The 12,836-nt window shown below is 43.9% G+C and overlaps 1 long non-coding RNA gene across 2 annotated transcripts; it reads left to right on the plus strand.

Annotated features, from left to right (window-relative positions):
• The first annotated feature begins 558 nt into the window (after positions 1 to 558).
• Positions 559 to 12,479, plus strand: LOC112544717 (uncharacterized). 2 transcript variants are annotated; one of them, XR_003088058.2, is made up of 3 exons: positions 559 to 631; positions 11,982 to 12,141; positions 12,316 to 12,479. It is a non-coding gene; the product is annotated as an uncharacterized LOC112544717 (long non-coding RNA). The 2 variants fall into 2 exon arrangements; XR_012904523.1 differs by lacking the exon at positions 559 to 631 and adding an exon at positions 1,990 to 2,043.
• Positions 12,480 to 12,836: the final 357 nt, after the last annotated feature.

Consider the following 12,836-nt stretch of genomic DNA (forward strand, 5'->3'; position numbering starts at 1 on the left):
TTGATGGTATGAAAATTACTTCCCTTTAAATGTTTTTAGATATATTTATGTGATTACGTAGATGCAGCACAGGATTAGTCTCTCGGTCGTCTGTTGGTAAATCAGCATATAACATTTACAAACTATATGTGAATACAGAAACAAAAAATAAATATCTTCAGAGTTCTAAGTCATGCTCTACTTCCAGCTTCAACCATGTAAATCCAGAGCAATTCTGAGGATTTCAGCTGAGGTACTTTGGATTTGCATCCGTGTTTATGAGAGCCAAATATGACCTGCTCATCTTTAAAAATATTGCTTTATTACTTAAATTCTTCTGTTTGGACACTTAGATGATCTTGTTTGATAGCAGCTGCCTGCCTGAGAGGAACAAGATAAAGAAGAATAGCAAACTAAATAACAGAAGGATCCTAGCCTGTTCTTAGGTATTTGAAACCTATGCCAGAAGAGCTTCTATTCTTACATGTGGGCCCCTCTTCTTTCACAACACACCTTCCACTGGTTGCCTGGCAACCAAAGGAGCCCCACAGAACATGTGTGTGATGTGATATAATTGCTGTCACAATGTACTTTTATAATTTTTTTAAAGACCACTAACCAAAACAGGATGTTTCCCCTCTCTGAAGGACAGGTAAGACCTGCCTCAGTTTACTGAAAATCTGTAGGGTATCTGTCAAAGCCAAAGGGATTCACAAAATATCCTGATAAATAAATATGTAGATGCACCTAACAAATTGGACTGGGTTAGAGAAAATTAATATTAAATAAAACATATATTCCTAATTATTATCCAAATATTTTAAATAGTTAAATGAGAAAGAGGTAAATTGAAATTCTAACATCTCCTCCCTCCACTCCCTTCTCTTCTGTTATGGGCACTCAGAAAGAGAAACTTATTGACTCACTCAAATTAATTAGATTTTATATCATGTGGGTTTTTTTATTATTCATGTATTGTCTCAATTTACCAATCCAGGCTGTCTCTCTCCGTACCAAGGGCAATGTATCTTTTCCTTCTAACAAAGATTTGTATAATTTTTTTCTTTTTCAAGGCATCTTGCTCAGCCTTTGAGATAAATGCAAGCTTTATGAGGAAAATGGGGGAAAAGCAACATTTAGTCATGTCAAAGAATTCCTGATAACTATTTCCCAGATTCAGGAATAAAAACAGCTAAAGGGCTTGGCTTAAACTTTTTTCCCTATTAAAAAAGAAAAAAATCCATTTGAAAAAATACTAGCTTGCACATTGTTTGGAATATAGTATTTGGTATATTAAATACCAGAGATGAATCAAAAGGGCAATGTTCCCCTATATATTGCCCCTCCTATCCACAACGACCCACCCCTGTCCTCTCCCTTCATTTACAAATTCAAAAGCTGCAAATAAGACACCATGAAGTCTGCTAATCTCAGTGCTGTGCTGTTTATATTGCAAATATTAGTAAAGATTTACTAGTGTTAATTCCTAAATTCATAGATGGGTTGGAGAGAATCTACTGGCTTATTTAGCTTGTATACTCCAGCAGTGTAACATAGATTTCTTGTTATGAAAGATTTCTTTTTTGATGGGGGAAGCTTTGGGATTGTGTTTCTGGCAGAACAATGGGAATCTGGGGGAAGCAAATTTTAATCACTTTCCAAATGAAAAAGTTCACTGGATCAACAGAAAGAATAACGTAAAAGCCAACAGAAAATGTAAAGTGAGAAAGTGTGCTTATATGTGGAGAATTAAATAATAATTCAATAATAAGAATAGCTGAATACAGAGAAAGGATATTTCAATAATTAAGACACTAGCCAGGAAACCAGGTTAGGTTCTGTGCTCTGTCACAGACTTCCAAACTTCACTTAGACAAGGTCTACAGTTACCCAGAGATTGACTCTCCAAAGATCGATCGTCTGGGGTTCAATTTAGCAGGTCTAGGAAGGACCCACTAAATCAACCTCAGTACTTTATGAGGTCACAAGGAGAAAGGGAAGAAACTCTCCAGTCAACTTCCATCAACCTCCAGCAGTGAGGATGTCACAGAAATTTGACTTATGGTATGTTGATTCCAGATATGCTATTCTTGTAGGTCGAGTTGCATATCTTCAGTCGACTTCTCAAATACTGTAGTTCTAGCCTTAGGCCCAGGTTCTCAAAGCAGTATTTAGGTGCATAACTCCCATCAATTTAAATGATGTTATTCACCTAAGTAGCTTTTGAGGCTCTGGACCTTGGTTCCCCGTCTGAAAATGTGGATAATAGCACTTCCCTACCCGATAAGGTGTTATGGGAATAAATATATTAAAAATCACAAAGTGCTCAGACAGTACAATAATAGAGGCCATGTAAGAACCTGAAATGGGTGTGGTGATTTGTTTCTGGGCTGTCTTACACTGATTAATCTCAATCCGAAAGCCAAATTCATTGCCAAAGTACCACTGCTGGTTAAAGGTCCTTAGAAGTAGAAAGACTTTTCCTCTGCTGGAGAAGTTGCACAGCTGACGTGGGACGGAGGAGGCATATTGTGTGTGCTGGGATAGAACCATAGAATCTTAGGGCTGGAAGAGACCTCAGGAGGTTATCGAGTCCAGCCCGCTGCCCAAAGCAGGACCAACCCCAACTAAATCATCCCTGCCAGGGCTTTGTGAAGCCAGGATTTAAAAACCTCTAGGGATGGAGATTCTACCACCTTCCTAGGTAACCCATTCCAGTGCTTCACCACCCTCCTAGTGAATTAGTTTTTCCTAATATCCAGCCTATACCTCCCCCAATATGAACTGGGTTATGAACTCACTAAGCTCATCTCCATTGGTGGGACTCCTCTGGAGATGTGGCTGAAGTTTAAAGCTGTACTCGAATGTAGGACCATTACCAGTACTTACTCTGTTGCCCCAGGGATAAAGCCTCTCTCAAGCATAAGTTGGTGTTAAGGAGTTCAGGCTTGAAATATTACATACCATAAAAGGTGAAAAAGGTCTCAAGAAATTTCATGGTGTTTCCTACGAACCATCCCATCCCCAGTATATGGCTTACTCACTGGGGTTCCATGAGGAACTATGCTCCCAAATCAATGCACCTCAGACGGATGTTTGACAAGGATGGATTCCCCCTCCATGGTGCTTTCCTAGACTACCTCTGCTCAGGAATCAACAATTCCTTGCCCACTATATTGCTATTATTTGCTCCTGCCATGCCTGTATCTTGCTCCCCCTTTCCAGAGATCAACACAGACTGGACATGGCCACTCTTTCTAGCAGCACTGTGTGCCACTTGAAAACCCAACAAAATGTGGCCGCTTAGGAAAGGGAGACTGTCACAGACGGAGTGTGTGCTCATTATCTCCTCCTGCTTCAAACCTTCCCCTCCCAACACCTTAGAGTTCAAAACACATCAGGCTTCCATTTGCTACTAGGAAAGATGAGCATGCCACTGAATCACCTGCGCTCCTTCTTCCACTGGCCTTCAGACTTTTCCAGCCTATTCTGCATTTGTGTGCTCCTCCCCTTGCTTCATAGTGGGAAGGAAGCAGCAATACAGTGCTTTGTCTAGAAATTCCAGATCCACAGAGAATACAAAGCTGGAGCTATCCCAATTTGCACCACCAGAAGATCTGGCTCACAGATGCAAAGTCACATTTTTAAAAAAAATGTCCTTACTGAGAAAAAAATCAATTACAAAATAACAGCCAACCCTGATGCATAACCTAAGAACCTGTCTACAGGAATATTGAGTTTGTGGCAAGAAGGGCTATGAGTCTACCCTGCAGTAGTCTACCACAGACTGAATGTCAATGTGGACCTTGCTGATGAGCATTTAAGAGTTCTTTAAAATTATCTTATGCTGTTACTGCAGAAATAGCCAGAAAAGGAACAATGGCTTGATTAGCATACCCACTTCCCCAAACTGTGCTGCCATCATGGATGCTATTGCTAAGGATGCTTATAAAAACAAAGTATTGATCTATGAAATTCAGTTCCATTATTAACTGAAAGAAGAAGTGGAAAAAAAACCCAGCATTGTTCTGGAATGAAAATATCCTTTCTAGAGGATCTCATAAGTGCAGAAAATAAAGATTCAGAAGTACTATATGCGTAAATACATTATCTTGCATTTTCGAGTGTTCAGAGTGTTATGAGAGGCCCCTTAATGTCATTATTTTTAATTCCCTTTTATCTAAAGCTCAAAGGAAATTGGCCTACAGAGGATCCTGTTTTCCAGAGTTTGGTTTCAGTGGCTCACTTTGGATTAGCAAGTGGCCTGATAGGTCCTGTCACATATCATTAGCTCCAGCTTTGTATGTCATATACCTAATATCTTCATAGCCTAGAAACATGGATCCTAACTTCCAGTGTGGTTGGAGTTGATTATTCCTATTCATGAGCTTTAGTTTGCTCAGGGACTTGGGAATGTGCTAAGGGAGACAATAGCCTCTGCAGGCCTCTGAGCAAGAGGGAGGGCAGCTCTGCACTCCCAGAAGCAGCGGGGCTGAGGGGAGAAGGGGCAGAGCTGGAGGCAGCCAGCCTTCGGCATCGCCTAGAGCATGGCATGCTCTGCCAGCCTTCAGAGCTACCCAGAATACACTATGCTGGCCCCAGACAGCCCTCAGCATTTCCCAGAGCACAGCATGCTCCCACCCTAGCTCTTAGCACTTCCAGAGAGCATGGTGGTGCAGCAGTGGCTGCTGCCCGAGCTCTGTACCCCTTTAAATCACCAGGCCCTGGGGCAACTGTCTCCTTTGCCCCACCCCCATTAGTGAGCCTGCATGGGTTTAACCTAATGATACATAGACACAAAAGGACAGATTCTGTGGCAAAACAATGGCCCAGGAGCTGGAGAAGAATTTCTCTTGTTCCAGCCCACTGTAGATGTTTGGGCTTGGGTTCAGCCCATGTTCTGTGAACCTCCCAGTTCACAGGGTTTGAGAACCCAGGCTCCAGCCCAAGTCTGAATGCTTACATCACAGTTAAACAACCCATTAGCCCAAGCCTTGTGAGCCCGAGTCAGCTAGAAAAGGCCAGCCACAGGATTTTACTTGCGCAGTAGACATACCCTTAAAAGCAGATTATGCCACAGCCCTGCATTGGGGGGAATGGGGAGGCGTCCTATCTGGAAGCAGAGAGAGGCAGAGTCTTGGTTTTCCTCTGCCTGGCAGGAGGCATCCAAAGCCTACAGAGAGCAATAAGGAGCCTTCCATGGATTTCAGTAGGCTTTGGATCAGACCTCCATGTGTAGTTTTCATACCTGTGTCAAAGTTGCTAGGAATGATAGCAATGCGTACCTGCTCTTTCTAACCAGGCTTCAGTTGAGATGAACGGCTTGTCTGAAGGATAATTATACTGGTAAAATTCCCCATGCACACATGTCCTAAGAGACCACCTCCCTGAAAAGGTCCAGGTGCAATAGGCTGTCCATGAGTCACAGCAACTGAGACCCAATTTAAGGTAACCCTCAGGGTTACCGTAACATACACTAGATGCCCAACAGGTACCTGACAACCCTGGAATTAGGGAAGTGCAAACCAATTGACCTCTGTCCTCTGCACTGGGCTCAGCACCTGTCCTGTTAATCAACCTCATTGCATCTAACAAGCACAGTACCTCTAGGGAGTATGTGGGAGAGAAAATCAGCAGCACCTATTGCACTGGTTGTTTTTCCCATTGTGTTGACTCTCCATCAATACTGGGCTAAGGTACAGAGGACCCAGCAGGGAGAGAGCTTGAGCCAGATTCAGATGGCAGCTTCCTGCTCAGCAGGGGAAGGGAGAAACAGCTCTTAGCCTTTAGGGGCAGTTCTAACTACAGATTACTCCTCTCGTTGGGGAATCAGCTAAAGAACTAGTCTACACTGCAGGCTAAAGTCGAGTAAAGATATGCAACTTCAGCTACATTAATTGCGTAGTGGCAGTTGAAGTAGCTTAACTCAGCTTATGGCACTGTCTACACAGCAGGAAGTCAAAGGAAGAGCACTCTTCCTTCGGCTTCCCTTGCCCCTTGGGAAATGAGGGTTACAGAAGTTGGAGTAAGAAGCCTGTTATTTTGAATACTGATACAGCTAGTTCAAATTAGGAAGCCTAATCCGAACTAGCTACTCCGTGCCACGTGTAGCCGTGCGGCACGGGGTTCGAACTGCCGGCATTTAAAAATGGCGCCGGCTGGCTTCATGCAAATGAAGCCCGGGAAATTCAAATCCCGGGCTTCATTTGCAAGTGCGGTATGCCTACATTACCCTCCTAGTTCGAATTAGGAGGGTAGTGTAGACATACCCATACTCCCTTTTATAATTATGTGTCTGACTGAGGCCTTAATCACAATAATAACATGTACACACCAGGTACGGAAATCCATGCCCCTCCCAAATTTGTAAATTGTGAACTGTTGAAAACCTTGCAATACTTTACAGACACTGACATGCTCACTAAAAGCTAATGCAGGGAATCATAATCTAATCCCTCAGTCCCAGCATTCACACACCCCTGTCCCCCATGGAAGGGACAGAGTTGGTTCCATAGCCACATTTTGGATTTTATGCCAAGGGAAGCATTACATTCTTCTGGAGCTGCATCTTAGCACTGGAAGAAAGAGCCTCCAGAGGGAGGATCTAAGTCAACTGTCACGTGATTGTAATCAAAATTGCTTTCAGAAATTTGGATTATTTCAGGCTTAACTGGCTTTGTTAGAATACAGGTTGGCTAGTTTTTGGCTTCTTGCCACTTGTATCTTGTTGCAGCTTGTTGCTTCTTCTTTTTTTAATTGGTTTCCAGCAAGCAAGGCTTAGGAGAGCAAGCAAGGTCAAGAGAGTTCATGGGTACACAGCAAGCCCATGAAAATTTGAGACCATATGCTGGGAGGATCTAGTCACATAGCATGTTGGGGTTCTTTTAAGGATTGGCATGGTTTGGCCTTGTTTTGAAATAGAATTAGCTTGATTTTTGATTATTGTGAAAGTAGGGGTGCTTATTTACAGTGTAAAGGTTGACAACAGCTACCAGAGAAAGCTGTACTGCATCTGTGACAGCTGTCATCTTTGAACACACCAGGATTTGAACTGGGAGCATCCAGAGCTAAAAGAATAAGCAATAAGAGCTACAGCCTTGGAGAGTGGGAGATGGGAGAAGAAGAAAAGAGAGCTGAACCCATACCCTCTGTGGCTTAGTACAGAGACACAACTGTAATGCTCACCATTGGGTTACATAGCCATCTCCTGCAGTGAGCTTTTTGCCGTTGCAGAGCTGCCTAATTTATCCGTCTATTCATAATCTTACATTACTGTTCCTTTACTTTTCTTGTAACTCAGTGACTCACTCCTAGAAGCAGGTAAGTAGGAGAAACATCTAGAAAAAATATCATCTTGTCATTGTTCTACAAAATTAAAGTTTAAAGAAAGGGAGGGAATGTACTATAACATGCACACTCATTTTTTCCAATTAAAATTTGTATTAGGATTTGTATTGCATTTAATTGCTGCAATTGTACAGTCACCATAATCTGCAGAGACATAAGAGACCCCAGTGTATTTCCTGACTTGATGGACAGTAATGAGTCTGAAAAGAATAGGTCAAAAACAACAAACAAACAAAACACACACATTGTAAAATAAGCAACTAAATGTTTTCTATATTTACACAATGTTTTGTGTTTACATGAATTTAGACAGAAGATCATCAGAGATTCATTCCAGAGATGCTTATTACAAGCTGAAATGCCGTTTGCCACTTATTTTTCAGTGAAAATAGAATAAAAATATTGCTAAAGTACCTATTCTTCATTTTCTTATTAGCAATTGTTATGAAATTAGAAGGCTCTGCCAGCCTATCTAACTGCACCTGCTATTAGATATTTCCAAGACAATCTAACTACAATTTTGCCTGAGTGCACTGGTTGTTTTTCTCATCGTGTTAACTGTTCATCCAGTTTATAGGCTCTTGGCATTTAAGAGGAATAACACATTTTAGTCAAATAAGGCAGAATGAGGTCCTGGGAACATCAGCTTTAATGGGAGTCCTAACAGACAGAATTTATAACAATGAGAAAAAAAACCTATGTTGTATACAGTGTTGTGGTGGCCATATCAGTCACAGGACAATAGAGAACCAAGGTGGGGGAGGTAATATCTTTTATTGGATCAACTTCTATTGGTAAGAAAGCTTCTCTTCACAAAATAATGTGCAGTGGCAGTATAAAGCTAAAAAGCTAACAATATTGGGAATCATTAGGAAAAGAATAGATAACAAGACAAAATACTTTCATATTGCCTATATATAAAGTCATTGTCTGCCCACATCTTGAATACTGTATGCAGATCTGGTCACCCCATCTAAATATATATATATATATTGGATTTGGAAAAGGTACAGAAAGGGCAACAGAAATGATTGGGGGTAAGGAACAGCATCCATATGAGAAGAGATTGACAAGACTGGGGCTTTTCAGCTTGGAAAAGAAATAAATAAAGAGTAAGGGGATATATTAGAGGTCTAGAAAATCATGAATGATGTGGAAAAATAGAATAAGGAAACTTAATTCATTCTTTCAGTAACATAACACAATAAGCTGACCCAATTACATTTATAGACAATAAACAAAATAGGTGACATGGATGTGTCATTATGATTACCTCTTCTGTTTATTCCTTCTGAAGCACCAGGCATTGGCCACAGTTGGAAGAAAGGGTATAGGCTGGAAGGACCATTGCTCTGACCCAGAGTAGCCATTCTGGTGCTCTTACATAGAGCTGCAATGTATCTGCACCCTGCAGTAACCCACTAGACCCCCACTCCTCTTCCAGAGCTGAGAGAGCGCCCAGGAGTCCTTTCTGTGTCTTCCTCTCTCCACAGAATTAGTAACAAAATAAGAATATATATTAAAAGTTTAAGGCTAACCAGTGACCCTTAAATGACTTTCGACAAGATGTCACGTATTAAAGATTAGACCCTCTCAGCTCTATTTAATTTTCTTTCTTTTATATAGGAATTAGATACAGTGCTCCTGTCAACTAACTGCTAAGTTGTAGGCCAAAAATGTAGTTTTTCAGTGCCTTAGTATCCTCTGGATAGAGATGATGTGTGTCGGGGGGGGGGGGGGAAAGGGGAGATGGCATTGGTCACCCCCTCCCCATTTGATGGTTAGCTTGTAGTGAACATGCTCAGCATCATTGCTGAAGCCTCTGTCCATTCCCCTCATACTCACACTCTTTCCTCCCCTGCATCATGGCATGCACAGGTAGCCCGCCCTCCCCCCTCAAATCTGAAATGGTGATCCTGCCAGGTTGTTTCAGAAAAAAAAAAGAAGCAAAAATCCATTAAAACTTCATGGGCAGCTTATTTGGCTCAGCTCCACTTCATAACCCAAATGAATGGCTGGGGAGATGAAAAGAGAATGAGATTTCGAGCAGTCAAATTGGATAGGCCTGCTCTGTTGCTACAAGCCCTTGATATGCAGTTTGTAGCCACCCCTCAATCTGAATTGGTCAAGGCACAGCTAAGAGCTAAAAGGAAAGGAAAAAAGAAACTCCACCTGAATAGCAGAAGAACTGAAGACTCCCAGGGTAAATTAACAACGGACCAATTCATAGGTACTTGGCCAGACTTGCATTGTTGTAGACTGAGATCAGGAGGCCAAGGACTCTAACAGGCTGTGGAATTTTCCATGGAACTTAAATATTTTCTTGCAGCTGCCCACCAGAAGAGGAAAGAACTGCTAGTATAAAGAAGATGACTATTGGTCACTCTGGGTACGTCTACACTACAGCGCTAGTTCGAACTAACGCGTCTAGAACTAAAAACTAGTTCGAATTAGCGTTTTGCTAATTCGAACTAGCAAGTCCACATTGAGTGGACTCTGAACAGGGCTTAAGGATGGCCGGAAGCAGTGCCGGCAGGGCATAAGAGGAGGACTTAGAGCATGGAGATGCTGTCTCAGGCTAGCCGCGGGCTGTGCTTAAAGGGTCCCGACCCCCACCCCGGACACACAGTTCTAAGGGGTGCCCCGCTTGCAAAGAAGTTCTGGCTTGGAGTGCCCGGAGTACCCACACTGGGCACATCACACCACTCGGCCATCAGCCCGGCTGCACTTGCCGCAGGCTGACATCTGGGGAGAGGGGGCAATTGGGGGGCTGCAGCAGAGCTTCCACCCCCAGAAGCCCGCAGAGCCAGCCCAGTCCTCCCCATCGGGGGCTCGTACCCCATTCCTCCCTCACCTCCTTCCACTTACCCTTCCCTAGCCCCCCTTCTTATTGATGTACAAAATAAAGATAATGTTTCTTCCAACATTGACTCTGTCTTTATTGAACAAAACTGGGGGAGACTGGGAAAAGGAGGTGGGAGAGGGGAAGAGAAAGGCTGGGAGAGGGGAGGGCAACTAACATGATCAGGGGTTGGGAACAGGTCCCAGATGAAGAAAGGCTACAGAGACTGGGACTGTTCAGCTTAGAAAAGAGGAGACGGAGGGGGGACAGGATAGAGGTCTCTAAAAGCAGGGGTTGGGTGGAGAGGGTGCATTCAGAAAAGTTCTTCCTGAGTTCCCATAAAGAAGGACTAGAGGACACCAAAGGAAAGGAATGGATAGCAGGCTTGAAACTAGTAAGAGAAAGTTGTTCTTCTTGACAAAGCAAATAGTTAACCTGCGGAACTCCTTGCTGCAGGAGGCTGTGAAGGCTACAACTAGAACAGAGTTTAAAGGGAAGTGAGATCAAGTCATGGAGGTTGGGTCCATGGAGTAGTCTTAGCCAGGGGGTAGGAGTGGTGTCCCTGCCCAAAGTTTGTGGAAGGCTGGAGAGGGATGGCACGAGACAAATGGCTTGGTCACTGTCTTCGGTCCATCCCCTCCAGGGTCCCTAGGGTTGGCCACTGTCGGCAGACAGGCTACTGGGCTAGATGGACCTTTGGTCTGACCCAGGACGGCCATTGTAAGCTCAGGGCTCAGGGTCGGGGGTCTCAGTGGACCACCTTGATTTTCATGCACACCTGCTCCTGGGTGGCCAGGCTGGCAGCTCTCCTGCCCTAGACGGCCACTTTCCTGTGCCTAGTGCGGAGATCGTGGATGAGGTCCACGATGTCCGCACTAGCCCAGGAAGGTGCCCGCCTCTTGTGGTCCAGGGCAAGCTCCCGGGAGCCGCCAGCCTGGTCCCGGGAAGAGGGGGTGGGCTGGGGGACATCGGGTGGGTGGCTCTGTGCCGTGCCAGGTGCAGGGTCTGCTGGCTGGGTGCTGGCAGGCTTGCACCTGGCACGGGCACCGTAGCCAGCCCGTGCCCCTTTAAGGGGTCCGGGGCCGGGAGGGGGACATAGAGTTTCCCTGGTGTTGGCCAGAGTGGCCACCAGGGAAACCTGGGGAGGGCTAGCCTCCCACTAGTTTGAATTAAGGGGCTACACACCCCTTAATTCGAACTAGTAAGTTCGAACTAGGCTTAATCCTCGTAAAATGAGGTTTTCCTAGTTCGAACTAAGCGCTCCGCTAGTTCGATTCAAATTCGAACTAGCAGAGCGCTAGTGTAGCGGCTATGAATGTTAGTTCGAACTAACGTCCGTTAGTTCGAACTAACATTGTAGTGTAGACATACCCCCAGTGCTTCTGTGATATTTATAATGGCCAGGGAGCTGACAGCCTCACAGGCCACTGGGCAAAGTGGAGGGGGGCATCTCCATGGTCCCAGAAGAGGAAGGGTCTCAGGAGGAAGGGGTAGGGCTGGGGACAGCCAGCCCTCCATGCTGCACAGAGCATGGAGCATCCAGCCCTCAGAACCACATGGAATGAGCAGCATAGAGTTTCAGCAGCAATTTAAAAGGTCTGGGGCTCTGGCCACTACTACTGCCACTGTGGCAGTGGTAGCCAGGAGCCCCAAGGTGCTTTGAATCTCTGGGCTGCCTTTCCTCCGTCCCCTCTTTCTCCCCCCCCCCCCCCCACTCAGGCTTGATATTGGCTAACTAGTTCCTCCTTCCCAACATCTCTTTCGTATAGACATACTGAGTAATCTTTTCATGAGGAAACTTGCACTATTACAGGTTCAAAGGGTGCTATTCACATTGAAGATGCTCTATCCATATGAACAAGGATTTCAAAAGTAGCAGGAAAATTCCAAATTGCCTTGCTGGATTAAAACATTCTTCTTTGATGAGGGATGCTGTCGAGTTTGCAATGAGCCATTCAGCAACCATGGAAGAAGTAAGTCTGCAGTAACCTATATGCTAAAAATGAGTTTCTTGGAGAAAAAAGAGGGTTTCACATTTATGGTGCATAATGCTGAGGTCTGCAAGATTTATTATGTTTTATAGCAAAGGGGAAGTTGTTTAAAGATAGATTTCTTAAGTTATTTGTAATGCTCTTTTCCCCAAACAGGTCTTCCAATGCACTGCTGGCCTATCTAGAACAAGATTGTTAAGATAGATGCTGCTTCTATCCCAATCTGGACATGCATTTATGGGAAATACACAGCCATGAGTAATAAAGGCTTTGAAAACGGCCATACTGTCATAAACATACTGGAAGAGTTACAGAAACAGTTTGACAGGTGGATTAGCTCTCTCTTAGCTTTGGCTTTTGTGTTCTCATCTCAGGCAATGGTGCAAATATAGTCTACGCCATAAAAGATAAGGGTCATATGCATATAGAGTACCTGCATTATGGTTGGCACACCGTTTGCAGTTGTTTGTCATGGGCTTCCTGCCTGTTAAAAGTGACACTGAAAATATAAACGGGGTGGCATGTAGAATCTGAAGCTAGTTTAGGCAGTTTGTCAAAGCTACAAAAATCTTTCACTAAACAACGAGACAACAGCCTTCCCACAACATTATCTGAAGCAGCTGGAGCTACTTTTTCAGTAGAAAGCACTCTACAACAGTAAATACTTTCACATTTTC

Source organism: Pelodiscus sinensis, chromosome 6 (genome assembly GCF_049634645.1).
Source record: "Pelodiscus sinensis isolate JC-2024 chromosome 6, ASM4963464v1, whole genome shotgun sequence".
NCBI lineage: Eukaryota > Metazoa > Chordata > Testudines > Trionychidae > Pelodiscus > Pelodiscus sinensis.